The sequence below is a fragment of the Salvelinus sp. IW2-2015 genome, linkage group LG32 (assembly GCF_002910315.2).
Source record: "Salvelinus sp. IW2-2015 linkage group LG32, ASM291031v2, whole genome shotgun sequence".
Lineage (NCBI taxonomy): Eukaryota > Metazoa > Chordata > Actinopteri > Salmoniformes > Salmonidae > Salvelinus > Salvelinus sp. IW2-2015.
The window spans coordinates 38459911-38466957 of NC_036871.1; the positions used below are offsets into that span (position 1 = coordinate 38459911).

The window sequence follows — 7047 nt, forward strand, 5'->3', positions numbered from 1 at the left end:
TGTTTAGATGGCAACCTGGCAGGAGATGGTTGTGACTGGCCACTGTGCGTGTTTAGATGGCAACCTGGCAGGAGATGGTTGTGACTGGCCACTGTTCTGTTTCTCTGGTCTGCAGGAGAGCAGCATGCAGTTGTAGAAGTAGGTGCTTGCAGAGTGCAGGATACTGCAGACCCATTCAGCTGCAGTGGTGACAGGATATGTCTGTATAGACATACACAAACCCTGCACAGGAACAGAGTCAGTCACAGTGACAGTGTGTCAGGGCCCGTAGTAGTATTCCATAGACTCAGGCCGGTTGGACCCTGGACCCGGGGTTACGAGGATGGACGTTGACTGCTGATTGGCTGGACTGGCCCATCCCATTGAGGGGAAGGAGGTAACTCCAAAAACGAATTATCCTGAAAATCCCCAAGGTTAAACATCAACACGTTGTGGACGGAGGCTAACCCCTGATTGTGATTGGGTTGCTTGAGGTAGAGCACCTTGACCTATGATGGTCAAGAGAAGTCAAGAAGCACGGATGAAGTAAGGTGAGGGACAGAGATCCCTCACTGTCACAGGGCTGTGCTCAGTAGGAACAAAACAGGAAAAATATTTTGAAAGAAACGCAGGTAGCCTGGTCAACTGCCAATAAGAATGTTTGTTTTCTGAAGAGTGGGATCTATCCATCCTACTGACCAGCTGAAGAGTGGGATCTATCCATCCTACTGACCAATGTTCTCATTCTGAAAGTACTGTTTTCTCATTCTGAGGTACTGTTTTCTCATTCTGGGTACTGTTTTCTCCTTCTGAGGTACTGTTTTCTCCTTCTGAGTACTGTTTTCTCATTCTGAAGTACTGTTTTCTCATTCTGAGGTACTGTTTTCTCCTTCTGAGGTACTGTTTCTCCTTCTGAGGTACTGTTTTCTCATTCTGAAGTACTGTTTTCTCATTCTGAGGACTGTTTCTCTTTCTGAGGTACTGTTTTCTTTCTGAGGTACTGTTTCTCCTTCTGAGTACTGTTTTCATTCTGAAGTACTGTTTTCTCATTCTGAGGTACTGTTTTCTCATTCTGAGGTACTGTTTTCTCATTCTGAGGTACTGTTTCTTCATTTACTTTTCATACTGTCATAACTCTACTCCCGTTACACTATTACGTCATAACATGTCGCATCTCTGCATATCACATAGCACAAAAATGTAGGACAAAACACACATCACGACAAGAGACACCACACTGCGTAAAGAGAGACACCACAACACGGCGTAAAGAGAGACACCACAACACTGCGTAAGATAGACACCACAACGGCGTAAAGAGAGACAACAAACACGGCGTAAAGAGAGACACAAACACGGCGTAAAGAGACACCACAACACGGGTAAGAGAGACACCACAACACGGCGTAAAGAGAGACACCACAACACGGCGTAAAGAGGACACACAAACACGGCGTAAAGAGAGACACCACCAACACGGCGTAAAGAGAGACACCACACACGCGTAAAGAGGACACCACAACACGGCGTAAAGAGAGACACCACAAAACGGCGTAAAGAGAGACACCACAACACGCGCGTAAGAAGAGACACCACAACACGCGTAAAGAGAGACACCACAACACGGCGTAAAGAGAGACACCCACAACACGGCGTAAAGAGAGACACCACAACACGGCGTAAGAGAGACACCACAACACGGCGTAAAGGAGACACCACAACACGGCGAAGAGAGACACCACAACACGGCGTAAAGAGAGACACCACACAACACGGCGTAAAGAGAGACACCACAACACGGCGTAAAGAGAGACAGACACCACAACACGGCGTAAAGAGAGACACCACAACACGGCATAAGAGAGACCACCACAACACGGCGTACAGAAGAAGGAACCACAACACGGCGTACAGAGAGACACCACAACACGCGTACAGAAGACACCACAACACGGCGTAAAGGAGACACCAACAACACGGCGTAAAGAAGAGGACACCACCAACACGGCAGTGTAAAGAGAGACACCACAACACGGCGTAAAGAGAGGACACCACGGCGTAAAGAGAGACACCACAACACGGCGTAAAGAGAGACAACACGGCGTAAAGCAAGACACCACAACACGGCGTAAAGAGAGACACCACAACACGAGCGTACAGAGAGACACCACAACACGGCGTCACAGAGAGACACCACAACACTGCGTAAAGAGAGACACCACAACACGGCGTAAAGCGAGACACCACACACGGCGTAAAGAGAGACACCACAACACGGCGTAAAGAGAGACACCACAACACGGCGTAAGAGCACACCACACCACGGCACGTAAAGAGAGACACCACAACACGGCGTAAAGAGAACACCACACACGGCAGTAAAGAGAAAGGACACCACAACACGGCGTAAAGAGAGACCACCAACAACAGGCGTACAGAGAGAACACACACAACACGGCGTAAGAGAGACACACAACACGGCGTAAAGAGAGACACCACACACGCACGTAAAGAGAGACACCACCACGGCGTAAAGAGAGGACACACACAACACGCGTAAAGAGAGGACACACAAACACGGACGTAAAGAGAGACACCACAACAACGGCGATAAAAGAGACACCACAACACCGGCGTAAAGAGAGACACCACAACACGGCGTAAAGAGAGACACCACAACACAGCGTAAAGAAGACACCACAACGGTGTAAACAGAACCCACAACAACTGCGTAAAGACGACTAAGACACAAATGGCGTAAGAGAGACACCACAACACGGCGTAAAGAGAGACACCACACACGGCGTAAAGAGAGACAACCACAACACATGCGTAAAGAAGACCACACACACAGCGTAAGAGAGACACACAACACTGCGTAAAGAGCACCACAACACGGGCGTAAAGAGGACAACCACAACACAGGCGTAACGAGAGAACCAACAACACCGGCGTAAAGAGAGACACCACAACACGGCGTAAAGAGAGACACCACAACACCGGCGTAAAGAGAGACACCACAACACGGCGTAAAGAGAGACACCACAACACGGCGTAAAGAGAGGACACCACAACACGGCCGAGTAAAAGATGAGACACCACAACACGGCGTAAAGACGAGAACACCACAACACGGCGTAAATAGATGAGACACCACACACGGCGTAAAGAGAGGACACACAACACGGCGTAAGAGAGACACCACAACACGGCGTAACAGCGAGACACACAACACGGCGTAAAGGAGACACCAAACACGGCGTAAAGAGAGACCCACCAAACACGGCGTAAAGAGAGACACCACAACACGGCGTAAAGGAGACCCAACACTTTAAGCGAGACACCACACACGGCGTAAACGAGAGACAGACACCACAACACGGCGTAAAGAGATGACACACAACAACGGACGTAACAGAGAGACACCACAAACACGGCGTACAGAGAGACACACAACACGGCGTACAGAGAGACACCACAACACGGCAGTTAAAGCGAGACACCACAACACGGCGTAAGAGAGACACAACACACAAGCATAAAGAGAACACCACACACGGACGTAAAGAGAGACACCACGGCGTAAAGAGGAAACACAGAACACGGCGGTAAGAGAGACACAACACGGCGTAAAGCGAGACACCACAAACGGCGAAGAGAGACACCAAACACGGCGTAAGAGAGAACACAACACAGAGCGTACAAGAGAGAGACACCAACAACACCGCGTAAAGCAGAGACAACACAACACGGCGTAAAGCGAGACACCACACACACGGACGTAAAAGAGAGACACCACAACACGGCAAACGATAAAGAGAGAAACACACAGCGTAAGAAGAGACACACAACACGGTAAAAGAGAACACACAACGGCGTAAAGGAGACCAACACGGCGTAAAGAGAGACCCAACAAACGCCGTAAAGACGAACACCACAACACGCGTAAAAAGAGACACCACAACACGCGCGTAAAGAGGACACACAACACGGCGTAAAGAGAGAACCCACAACACAGGCGTAAAGAGAGACACCACAACACACGGCGTAAAGAGAGACACACCATACACACACGGCGTAAAGAGAGACACCACAACACGGCGTAAAGAGAGACACCACAACACGGCGTAAAGAGAGACACCACAAAACACGGCTAAAGAGAGAACCACAACACGGCGTACAGAGAGACAACACCACAACACGGCGATACAGAGAGAACACCACAACAACGGGTAAAGAGAGACACACAACACGGCGTTAAAGAGAGAACACCACACACGCGTAAAGAGAGACAACCCAACACGGCGTAAAGAGAGACACCACAACACGGCGTAAGAGACACACCCACAACACGGCGTAAAGAGAGAACCCACAACAACGGCGTACAAGAGGAGACACACACACACGGCGACAGAGAGACACCACAACACGGCTAAGAGAGACAACAACACAACGGCTAAAAGGAGACACCACACACGGCAGGAGCCACAACACGCGTAAAGAGGACACCACAACACGCGTAAAGAGAGACACACAACACGGCGTAAAGAGAGACACCACAAACACGAGCGTAAAGAGAGACACCACAACACGGCGTAAAGAGAGACACCACAACACGGCATAAAGAGAGATACCACAAACAGGCGTACAGAAGAGACCACAACACGGCGTAAGAAGAGACACCCACAACACGGCGTAAAGAGAGACACCACAACACGGCTAAAAGAGAGACACCACACCACGGCGTAAAGAGAGACACCACAACACGGCGTAAAGAGAGACAACAACGCGTAAGAGAGACACCACAACACGGCGTAAAGAGAGACACCACAACAACGGCGTAAGAAGAGACACCACAACACGGCTAAAGAGAGACACCACAACACGCGTAAAGAGAACACCACAACACGTGTAAAACAGACACCACAACACTGCGTAAAGAAGACTAAGACCACAACATGGCGTAAAGAGAAGACACCACAACACGCGTAAAGAGAGACACACAACACGGCGTAAAGAGAGACACCACAACACTGCGTACGAGAGACACCACAACACGCGTAAAGAGAGACACCACACACTGCGTAAAGAGAAGCACACAACAACTGACAGTAAAGAGGACACCACACACTGGTAAAGAGAGACCTAAGACACAACATTGGCATAGCACATCTTACAACTCACATCTCACATCTCATGATATCACATCTCCTACAACTGAGTGGCTGCTACATTACATTTCACACACCACACAGAGAGCTAAGATGCTACGTAAAAGGCTACTGTATGTGAAGTGTTATGCTAAACATGCTACTGATGTTGACACACCATGATGGATATCCCACCTTCATGGCAGCTAGGATGGTAGATCCACTCTTCAGCGGTCAGTAGGAATGGATAGATCCCACTCTTCGCCGGTCAGTAGGATGGATAGATCCCACTCTTCGGCTAGTCGTAGGATGGATAGATCCATCTTCAGCGGTCAGTAGTGATAGATCCTCTTCAGCTGGTCAGTAGGATGGATAGATCCCACTCTTCAGCTAGGTCGTAGGATGGATAGATCCACACTCTTCAGACCGGTCAGTAGGATGGATAGATCCACTCTTCAGCCGGTCAGTAGGATGGATAGATCCACTCTTCAGGCTAGTCCGTAGGATGGATAGATCCCACTCTTCAGACCGGTCAGTAGGATGGATAGATCACTCTTCAGCCGTCAGTAGGATGGATAGATCCCATACTTCTGCGTAGTGGATGGATAGATCCACTCTTCAGCCGGTCAGTAGGATGGTGATCATCTTCGCCGGTCAGTAGGATGGATAGATCCACACTCTTCGGCTAGTCGTAGATGATAGATCCACTCTTCAGCTGGTCATAGATGGATAGACCCACTCTTCAGCTAGTCAGTAGGATGATAGATCCACTCTTCAGTGGTCAGAGATGGTAGCATTAGTAGCAGTGGATGGTAGTCCACTCTCAGTGCAGTAGATGGATAGATCACCTCTTCAGCTCTATAGGATGGATAGATCCACTTCAGAAAAAACATTCTTATTGCAGTTGACAGGCTACTGCGTTTCTTTCAAATATTTTTCCTGTTTTGTTCCTACTGAGCACAGCCTGTGACAGTGAGAGGATTCTTCCCTCACCTTACTTCATCGTGCTTCTTGACTTCTCTTGACCATCATAGGTCAAGGTGCTCTACCTCAAGCAACCCAATCACAATCAGGGTTGCCTCCGTCCACAACGTGTTGATGTTTAACTTGGGATTTTCAGGATAATTCGTTTTTGGAGTTACCTCCTTCCCTCAATGGGATGGCCAGTCAGCAATCAGCAGTCAACGTCATCCTCGTAACCCGGTCCAGGTCAACCGGCCTGAGTCTATGGAATACTACTACGGGCCTGCACACTGTCACTGTGACTGATCTGTTCTGTGCAGGGTTTGGTATGTCTTACAGACATATCCTGTCCACATGCAGCTGAATGGGTCTGCAGTATCCTGCATCTGCAGCACCTACTTCTACAACTGCATGCTGCTCTCCATGCAGACCAGAGAAACAGAACAGTGGCAGTCACAACCATCTCCTGCAGGTTGCCATCTAACACGCACGTGGCAGTCACAACATCTCTGCCAGGTTGCATCTAAACACGCACAGTGGCAGTCACAACCATCTCTCTGCCAAGGTTGCATCTAACACGGCACAGTGGCCAGTCACAACCATCTCCTGCCAGGTTGCCATCTAATACACGCACAGTGGCTGGATGGGTCTCTCTTTCTGACTTTTTTTTTCTTGTCACAATGTTGAGACATGTCAGTCAATCTGTGTATACTTTACAATTCCAGCACTAGTAGCAAAGATAGTTGGGGCTAGCTCTGTAGTTGTTGTTGCTGCTGCTGTTGAGTCTGTTGAGCTCTCTGAAGGGGGAGGAGAGACTGACAGCTCTCTGTAGGGGAAGGAAGGGGAGGAGACTATGAGAGCTCTCTGTAGGGAGAAGGAAGGGGGAGAGACCTTTAGAGAGCTCTCTGTAGGGGAAGGAAGTGGAGAGACTATGAGGAGCTCTCTAGTAGGGAGA

The 7047-nt window shown here is 49.2% G+C and overlaps 1 protein-coding gene across 1 annotated transcript in view; it reads right to left on the reverse strand.

The window, feature by feature from the left end:
- The window catches only part of LOC111956473 (unconventional myosin-IXb), a 36102-nt gene that overhangs the window by 23763 nt on the left and 5292 nt on the right, over positions 1 to 7047 (reverse strand). The gene's annotated exons all lie outside the window — the stretch shown is intronic.